At 39.5% G+C, this 10509-nt stretch overlaps 1 long non-coding RNA gene across 3 annotated transcripts in view; it reads left to right on the top strand.

Moving 5' to 3' along the window:
• The window catches only part of LOC139965291 (uncharacterized), a 37551-nt gene extending 27805 nt beyond the window's left edge, over positions 1-9746 (top strand). For all 3 annotated transcript variants that reach the window (XR_011792213.1, XR_011792212.1, XR_011792214.1), the window contains 3 exons: positions 5894-5992; positions 6466-6573; positions 8636-9746. This is a non-coding gene — a long non-coding RNA (uncharacterized lncRNA). The remainder of the gene's footprint in view (positions 1-5893; positions 5993-6465; positions 6574-8635) is intronic.
• The last annotated feature ends 763 nt before the right edge of the window (positions 9747-10509 follow it).

Below are 10509 nucleotides of genomic sequence, written 5' to 3' on the forward strand. Positions count from 1 at the left end.
GTAACTAAATTAGCTAGATCCTACTCAAGCTCCCTGGGGGCGATGTTCGTCGTCTGTCGTCGTCGGAAGAGTGCAGACGAACTCTTTTTTTTTCACAGGGGGTTACTGCACTATTTACTTTTTCCCTGTCTGTTAATGTTGAGGGAAATGTAAGGACCTGCATTTGCATGCGATGGCTGTCAGGTGATTATGTGGTTGACGAGAACGGAATCCGCTGCGCATAGCATGAGGGCGGTAACATGCACATGCTGGGGACTGGATCAGCGTTAAATACGTACCGAAAACGATAACAGCAAATGATGCCAGCAACAACAAAAAACAGAACAAAAGAAGACCGCTTAGAAGAAATGATGAAAATGTCAAACATACAGGAATGTAGGTCACATGAAGGTTTAAAGATGTGCTGCTCGTAAAACCAATGGGCAATTCGTTTTATCCTGGTCATGTTTTACTGGGTCGTATATTGTCAGGCCTGACGACAAGGGGAGGTCAGGTGATCGGGTCTGGGGTCAATTGGGGAGGGGGGAGGGTACAGAGTTGATATGGGATATAAAGGAAAATGTATTATCCTGTGCCCATGTATTTATGAAGAATTCAGAGTGGATGAGGGGAGGGAGGGGGTCCTTGGTGACATAATTTTCATTGGATACCAACCTTGCTTTGAAAGTTGTTTGAGATCATGATATTTACAAGCTCAACAGTTTCAAAACTTTAAAAAAAAAAAAAAAGGAGGGGTGTTAGAGTAGAGAGAGGGTCATCAATGATTGGCTGGGTATATTGTAATTGTTGCTCAGACAATTGAATTATGAAGTCAGAATCTTTTAAAAGTATGAGGTGACCGTAGGGGAAGGGGGGGCATGGGATATAATTCATCTGCCCTCAAATTATGGAAACGCAAGCCAAAAGTGGGATATATCCTAGCTGTTGCTGAATGCTGTTTTTTGTTCCTGTGGGTAACTTAGTAATCAGAGGATTATTTTAATCAAAATCAAAACTACAGTATGAAATGTTTCCCTGAAAGGAAATGAGGGCGGTATTGAAGACTCCGAGATCTGATGAATTGGAACCGCTTAAGCTCTGTGACAGGGGTTCTACTGGTATTGCATAAGGTTTGCATATAAATATACATTTTTGAGCAGTCGAATGAGAACGTTATTTCAGAACACATAAAAAATATTTGTGTACCTTATACGTCTTCTGCGGTGCATGCAGTTTTATTTTCTTTATAGATATATTTCTCATGTTAGTTTTTATTTAAAGCCCCTATCAAATAATGGTACTAACCAAAGCTTCAATACATGGACTATTGTACAGGGGATTAAGAATTCCTGTATCAAACACAACATATTTTAACATTTAAGGACATATTTACTACATAATATCAAGATTTACTTTTAATTTCATAGTACCCGTACAATTTTAATGTTCCTTTGATAAGTTAATTCTACCTGTTGCATGTTTTTTTTTTAACCTTGACAAAACAAGTGCAGACCCTACGATTTGAGTACTCGCAACCTGTCTGAGAAATGACGGTTTCCGTCCCTTGTAGTCAGCTCTGACTACTGTACAGCTTTTCTGTAAGTTGCTGTGTCAGAGGAATCTAACCGACATAACAATTACTAATTCCTGACTTTGCAATCCACATTTCAGTCATTGCCATCTTTGCAATCCGTGGGTCCCCCTTCACAATTTTGCAAGTTCGGTATAACGAATGACTCCATAGTTTTCCCTTTTTTTCGGGAAACCGAAAACAAAACAAAAGGAAGTAAGAAGGAAGGGAGGTAGGAATATCCATTATGTGTTAACTGTTAGGCCTTCCTGTAACATGAATTTATCCCATATGTGACCTAAAGCCTGTGTTGGATGATATGGAGATCCCATCAGTATTAACCTTATACCTTTTATGTTAGGAAGGAGATGGATTGCAGGTTTGGTCATGCATGATGCCTCACAGGAAATCCTTTAAATCTCTATTGGCTTATTCACAGTTGTTAACTTAGGACCATATATATCTTAAACATGAAATGTATTACCACTATCACCTAGGATTTGAATATTCATTTTCATGTTCCCATTGCTTTTTAAAGGCATTGAAGACTCGCCCCAAACCGCGTGCTGCCATCTGAAAAAGTTAACTTTCTGTGGCTTGCAAGTGACGTTTTGTTCGTGTCGCTACAAAATGCAGACAGTAATGAAACGTGATACCTTAATTGTTATCTTTAGCTGGACCTGAGATGTCCATCGCTGTATCGTTTGTATACTGTGCTGTGGGTATTGACCGCAGCTGTATGTATTGACTGTACACTAGTGTCTAATTACCGACAGTAGCAAGCTGTGTGTGTATTTTCTGGGATCGATGGTGGTGTTTAACACTTCTGTTACACCTCATTCGAAACTATGTCAAATTACAGGCATTAGACGTTTCTTTTTGCGCGAGTCTTCACACCCTTTAAGTCGTGTAGGACAGTTTTTCTGACAAATTATTTACGAAGGCAAAAACAGAAAAAAGTATTTTTAAACTCCTTTCCAGTTTCCCCTCTCGTACATATCACCTGTTTTTGGACATCGCAATATGCTGATCCTTAATTATTTTTTTTCTTGTGAAAAATACTTTTTTCAAAAAAGTTTGTGTAAGAGTCTCCTGCTTTTGGTTTTTTTTCTCTCGACTCGTCATTTCCTCCTGCCCCTCTCCCTCTTCCCTAATTTTCAAATGAAGAAAGAGGTCATTTGATATTTCAAAGACAATAAGGGTGAGAGCATTGTAAAATTTGCAGAAAATCTCATGTTTGGAAACTTGAAAGTGGATCTCATACTTGCAGTATGGATGCCTTGCATTCACACTGTTGAGTGGAGGTCAAAGGGCATTTCAGGTTAGTAGAGGTCACTTGTGGGGTCACTGGTCACACTCACTCATCCAAGATTGCACGATTCCAACAGTCATTACTGGGGCCCAATGGTACCCTTCATCTGTACAGCACCCTAGTTATGGGAAATCCCACACACAATCCAGCGCACACAATTCTGTATACGAGTCACCTTGCAGGTCCTGGTTTACACACCTGGGTGAATACAACGATTTAAGTTATAGTAAGTGCCTTGCCCAAAGGGAACAATGTAATGATCCAGCCAGGACTTACAAGTTCATAATTACCTTATCACTAATTGACCACTGAACTTTTTTTTTGGGGGGGGGGGTTGGTAGGTGGGGATATGAAGGTTATAGAGGATTTTGCATTGTAATGCTGAGATGGGGATAAAAAATACATAACGCAAATAAATTCTTTCTAAGTGTGGCGCAAAATTTTGCTTTAGGGTAATCTTCTTTTCCAGGCTTCATAAAGATATAGGAGCAAGTCAGAAGGGGGGTAGAAACCGGACCATTGACCCACTTAAAGAACCCGCTTCATGATGACGAGGGTGTAACTAACGCTCTTGACTCCAAGCCTCGGGAAGATTTGCATCCAAGGACAGATCTGATGGTTGGTCAAAGAAAGGAAGATGAGTCAAAATCACAAGAGTAACTTGATCTTACTAACCTCTTAAAAAGAGATGAATCTACATTTTCACAGTGTTTCTCCCTTCATGAATATTCATAAATTTGTCCATCGATACTAGCATAAGTTACTTTACGGCATCGTTGTTTCCTTTCGGATCGTTTCAGATTGGAGGAGAAAAGAAAAAAACCCAAAGGTTTGATAACATTTTTGAAAACCTAATGACTTTCTCAAGTGTTCCATTTGTATTTCAATTATTTTGGTTCAGACTTTTGTAGGATTTATGTTAAGTGACATAACTTTGAGAATAAACAGTTTTTTTGCCTACATATTTATCAGTTGTAAAGTGTGGAACCAAGTTTTACTTTGGGATGTCGAGTGTGATGTACCCCGATCACTTTACTTTTAGCTATAGTTTTCCGATGTTATATATTCCAGAACTACCGACAGAAGTCAAGATATGCGCACATTGATATGTAACGATAAACAGGTTGCAAATGTTACACATAGGGCCCCACATGTAGCAACAGCTAATAGGTAGCTTATAAGAGGTGAGGAGGGGTGCAAAACTGGGCACAGGAGAGGGTGTGATAAGTGCATGCAATGAGACTGATCACTAAATCAGCCTTGAGAAACATGAAACATCTATTTGCAATCACAATCCTTTAATCCACTAAAGATTATATAAATATTTAATTTGTGGTACAACCCACCATGTGGAGGGGAGGATTTGGGATAGCTAGGGTGCGGATGGTGGGGGAGTGGGGGATGATGGTGGCTTGGAAGTGGGGAATGATAAGCAAAACGGATCCGCCCTACGTGCATATTTCAAACGTAAAACTACCAGCTCTCAATCAAAGGGGTTAAAATATCAACATTTTTGCTATCTGAGGATATTTTTCGTGCAGTAAAATGAGAGGTCAGTGGTAATTCATCCAGGTATGCCCTGTAGCCCCCAATTCCCTACATCCTTCCCCCATTACCATATATCCCTCTCCACCACCATGTACCACATCCCTTCCCCCACTCTGTAGGCTTAACTGTTATTTAATATTACTCATTGGTTATTTAATAGTACTTATTGAGGTCAAGACTTCCCTGGCATGGGCCATGGTTTGACCATTAATCTTGTTTACAAACACTGGACACGGTGGTTTGGTTCGAATTTTGCCTTTAATCCATCGCTTAATTGCAAATGGAGCAAAATTCAGGCCAACATAATGTATCATGGTAATTGTGTCTTTCTTTACTACACATAGTACCGAACAAAAGATTGCAGCTAATAGGGATCGGTTAGGTTTGGTTTATGATTAGTAGAAGTTGAATGGGATAATGAAGTTTTAAAGAGCTGAGGTTCATCAGTTTTATATCAAATAATACACAGACCATGAGGTCTGTTCCTTGGAACTATAGCATCCTCTGATCTCCATGCCCCTACCCCCACCCAGTGGCGTAGCTAGAGGTTTTGGCGCCCGGGTGCAAGAGTAAAAAATTGCGCCCCCCCCCACTACTGAAAGAAAAACTGCACGCGAAGCGCTAACATTTTTATATTTTTCAGGCAAGTCATTACAGCCCCCCTCCCCCCCCCCCTAAATCAAATTGTGGAAATGGACTGAAAAAAAATCACAATCTGATTCTTATGAGTAACTGGAAAATATACATGCCTGACGACATACATCAATTTCGTCATGTTTTTCTAAAAAAGTGCTTATTTTTTACTCTCATTCTCCAATTTCAGCGATCCCTAAACCCTTCGCCCAGGGCACGTGCCCTCCCTTGACCCCCCTAGCTATGCCACTGCCCCCACCCACCCCTTGGTTTTTGTCAAACCTACCCACTTTTTCTGAGCTCAACTGTGCTGTACATTCATTTTCACATACCGTATAATTAGTGTTGTAAAGCCTAACAGTAATCACAGCCTTGTATATTAACAGGATTAGGTGCAGAGTTCTTTCACCATTAATTGGAAACAGCCATAAATCACATTAAATGGCCCGGTTGGTGGGAATACGAATCTTAGACATAATGTCCTTGAATGATTCTAAAAAAAGAAAAGCAGAATATGTTTGAGTCTCATTTACTTGGAACGAAATCAAATTTGGGAAATCCTGTCTGCGGAAATCTCAGACTGGGTTCAAACATATGACCTGCAATTTACATTGGTTTCATTTGGTTCCTTGTTTATGGCTGCTGATTTTTTTTTTTCCTCCTAATTTTTTTTTTTTAATTCACGGCTCGAGAATACGAGGGTGTGATCAAAACTGATTAAAATCAATGTTGTCATGTTTTATTGATCCGTACGTGTCTATCATTTGATAACATTACGACGCAGGCAGAAGGCAAATGTGACCATGGGTTTCTGTAAGGTTCATTAGCTTCCAAATTATTTTCCTACACAGAAAAATAAAACTGACAATGACAAAATAGAAAGCAGTTATAAAAAAAAGAGATGTTAGACAAAAGAAGACAAAGAAAAGGAAGAAGGAACAGAATTTCAGGTATGTTAAATAGTTCCATTACAACCACAACGAAGAAAAGAGGAGGATACTGTCAGAGTCAATCCAATTTATACTTATGGTTTAAGCATAATTTGACATTTGTTGGATATCATCTTTGTTTGCCAACTGGAACTGAGAGAAGTAAAGGGAGAATGTGGGGGATGGAGGGGGGGTGGGAGGGGAGGGAGGGGAAGGGAAGGGAAGGGGAAAAGAGGAGATATTCCATCTCTCCTACTATGTCTAATGCATAACATTTACACAAATTTACCAGGTGATGCATCCTAATGTTTACAATCGGTACCAAAAACAAAGCCCTATAGATCTGTCAAAAAGCTGCAGCTTGCATGAAGAAATTGATCTTCAGATATTCAACATTTAGATTTTGCATTGAAAACTATCATTTCAAGGAAGTTTGGAATATAATATAACTAAAGTTAGATTTTTGATATTCCAAAGAATTTTTTTTTTTTCAGAGGAGTCAACCAGTTCCTACTTTTAGTTAAATGGCTGGCCGCTCTGCTACTGAACATCGCATGAGTGAAAGAGACTAGGTGAGAGAGAGAGAACCGAACATTAAATATGTAAGTGTGATATAGCAGTATAGTGATTGCATATTAAACCATGTTGCCCAGCATATATCCTTGATGTGATGTGATGAGCTGTTTTGTTTTGAATTTTTCATAGCCTCCATCTCTGTGATTAGGTCAAAGTTTTTTCAGAAAGTTTATTGACCTGATTTGTGTGATTATTTTACCACACAATAGTACCAAAAAAAAAACAAAAAAAATCTTTAGACTATGTGAAATTGAATGTCATAATATAAGGCTCAATGGTCATTTCCAAAAAAGAGAAAAGTGCTACAGGAATGCAACATGCACTAATAATGGTGGTCTTCACTTTTCAATGTAATCTTGTAACTGAAAATGGCTAGCCCTAGATTCCATGAATTAGTAATTCTTTGATTGAAAAGGAACTTGCATCAAATTAGGGAGTAAAAGCAACTCCCTGGTTAAATTAACATGATGTATTTATAATAATAATAATAATCAAAATATGACAAAGTATATACACTAGCCATTTCCACATTTTTTTGTTACTCCATTATAGCTAACATTTCATAAACAATTGGGTACAGATCCAAGCTGTGCACGTTGACCCAGCGAATAAACTTTTTCGGCAATCACGAAATATGTCAGTCACATGGGGCTATGCCCCCAATAATTTTCACCGCAGTGATTAAATTTCACACATTCAGTGCGCCACCACCGGACGAAAATTTCAACCGCTATTGGGCATTAGTCTGGGTCCTTCCCTCCCTCCATCTATCCTATCCTACCCTGCCCCCCTCCCCTCCCCAATCACAAACCTGTGTCAAGGTATCTGCACAATTGGTCATCCAGCATACAGCAACATCTCAGGGGGTTACATCTCTATGTTCCGACGTCTCTATGTTCCGACGTCTCTATGTTCCGACGTCTCTATGTTCCGAAGTCTCTTTGTTCCGACAAATTGTTTGGACTCTAATTTTTTGTGACCCAATTTTTTTCGGACCCCATTCTTTTTGGACCCAATTTTTTTGGACCAAAATTTGTTCGGACCGAATTTTTTTCAGGCCCAATTTTTGTTCACCCAATTTTTTTATGGACCCAATTTTTTTATGGACCCAATTGTTTTGGACCTAATTTTTGTGGACCCAATTTTTGGGGACCCATTTTTTTTCGGACCTTATTTTTTTGGGACCCAACTTTGGGTCACAAAAGAATGGAGTCCAAAAAAAATTGGGTCCCAAAAAATTTGGTCCAAAAAAATATCAATTTGGTCCAAAAGAATTGGGTCTCCAAAAAATATTGGGTCCAAAAAAATTTTGGTCCAAAAAGATATTGGGTCAAAAAAAATGGGGTCCGAATAAGATATTGGGTCCAAAAAAATGGGTTCGAAAAAATTGGGTCCAAAACAATTTGGGTACAATAAAAATGGAGTCCGAAAAAAAATTGGGTCACAAATGGGGTCCGAATAAAATTTGGTCAAAAAAAATTAGAGTCCAAACAATTTGTCGGAACATAGAGACGTCGGAACATAGAGACGTCGGAACATAGAGACGTCGGAACATAGGGATGTCACCTCTCAGGGACTAACTTCCATGTGCATCTGGAGCAAAAAACAGTTCAGAAATTTACTGGCAGTTTTACTGAGCAAATTGAGGGCAGCATTGTTGACCTTTTGTCAGAGCCGTATCGGCTCTGCCTTTTGTGTGTAAATTTCACTCTTAGCTTGTTCTGTTATTTCTTGTTTTTTTTCCTTTCTTTTTGGCATGGCGAGTGAGAAGTTTTTAGTCTTATCTGATATGACTATTGATGTAAGCGAGTAGTTTTTTATCAAATCACAAAAACTGTCTTATTTGATTAACTGATTTTCTGATTAACACTGATCAGCCGAATGTTGATCTTTTTCACTATTATTATTATTATTTCTGTCTTTGTGTCTCTAGTGTTTCTACACCAATTTTTCTTTTTTTTTCCAGGGGCTCCCGAGATAACAAATGTTTTCCCATACATTGATTTAATTTCCATTTTCAAGGAAAAGTTGAAAAAAAAAAACCTTGGGATAATATCAACCTTGCAGATAATATATTGTTTTGTTCAGTTGTAGATGGATGCTTACATATGATTGGCTGGTTTCACAGACAGCAGGAATGATGCCAGCTTGAGCAGAGAGTGAGAGAACAGACACACACCTAATATTCGGGTCATGGTCAAGAAGAGTGAGGGGGAAAAAGAACCTTGGACTTAGCCCTGGTTCCTTGGCAAGAGGTCATTGACAAGCGCTCAGTCACTTGAGAGAAACCTTGCATTCATCGTCTTGTGCCTTGGCATTAGAAAAAAATCCTTTATCTGCTTTCTTCCACACCTCTAGTTAGTTGCCAAGGTTGTCTCTGCCTCCAGAAGTATTACAACCATGGCACAGTTCAATCACCTTGTTTGTTACCCGAAATAGATGATGTTTTGGTCCACAGACTTTGAAAAACCTTGAAAGAGGCAAAGCAGAGTCTGGTTAATCAAGTTTCGACTGCAGACAGGGAAAAAGGAAAAAAGTATGGTAGAGGTGAAAAACCTTGGAGTTATTCAAATGAAGGTAATACAATGTCAGCAGACAGAATGCTTTCATGCAGAAAGATTCTCGTGGCAGATATGGAAAGGGGAAAAGAAATCAAATCAAATGTGTTTTGTCAGTACTGTCTGCATGCTAATGTGTGACATCCCATTTGAAATACCATCATAACGTTTCAGTACAGCAGATTCTGAAGTTTTCATTTTTGTCAGTTTTTTTTTTTTTGGCTATTAAAATTCAGAACATTTGTATTACTGTCTATCCTTGAATGTGCCACTCATCCCCCCCCTTGTCCCCCGACCATGGTTCTTTGGAGCCTGCCACACACTGCCCAATTGATGGCAGCTTGACTCAACTGAACCATTGTAACCAGACAGCATGGTGGATGAGTGCAGCTGCGTGTTTTTTATGTGTGTGTGCAGCATGGTGTATGTATGTGCGACTGATCAAGATTTACCAGTTTGAAGTGGTGTCTCACAGCATATAGCAATTTCCTGGATGGGTACGTGTTGACATCATGTGGGGGTTCAGAACCAAGAACTGCCAGTGCACAGTATTAGCAAATGTAACAAATCATGTGACCTTAACAAGCACCGGTGATACGAAGTGTGCGCTTAGCAGTCGGTCAGTCTGGGTGTGGGGTGTCAGTCTGGGTGTGGGGGGTCAGTCTGGGTGTGGGGGGTCAGTCGGGTTGTGAGGGGTCAGTCGGGGGGTCAGCCTGGGTGTGGGGGGTCAGTCGGGCTGTGGGGGGTCAGTCGGGGGTTCAGCCTTGGTGTGGGGGTCAGCCTGGATGTGGGGGGTCATCGGGTTTGTGGGGTCAGTCAGGGTGGTGGGATTAGAAACTAGGTCATAACAGTCAAGCAGAATCTGGTATTATTATTCGGTCCTTGCGGTATGCGGCTGGCTAAAGTCAAGCCCTTATTGTTAATCTTTGCAATCTGATGGGTATTAGCGAAATGGACAATGCAACAGACATACAACGAATATACAGAAATATAAGTAAAACTATCAATTTTATTCAAACAATAGCAAAGCAACTTTAAAAAAAATAGAATTAAAACAGGGACAATAAAAAAACTAGCTTGAACAAAAGAAAAAAATGTGTCTGCATGACTTTCATGAGTTTTCTTGCTCTCATTTTTCAGCATTCTTGTTGACCTTGGAAGAACGTGTGGATTATACCCTTAGTAATTCATAATTACATCTTATTTACAGCAGAGTGTAGTTGTCCACTTCATGATCATGATTAAGTGTCTTCTGTACTTTGTGTAGAGGTTATGATTAAATGCTAAAACTGCTTAGGAGGCTTTCGAAAAGTACAGCTGTTGAGGTCGTGATCATGGATTAATCATGGGATGTTGAGAGGGACAAAATTTAATAGAGAGATTGAATGTCCTGGATAATAACAG

Source organism: Apostichopus japonicus, chromosome 3 (assembly GCF_037975245.1).
Source record: "Apostichopus japonicus isolate 1M-3 chromosome 3, ASM3797524v1, whole genome shotgun sequence".
NCBI classification, from domain to species: Eukaryota; Metazoa; Echinodermata; class Holothuroidea; order Aspidochirotida; family Stichopodidae; genus Apostichopus; species Apostichopus japonicus.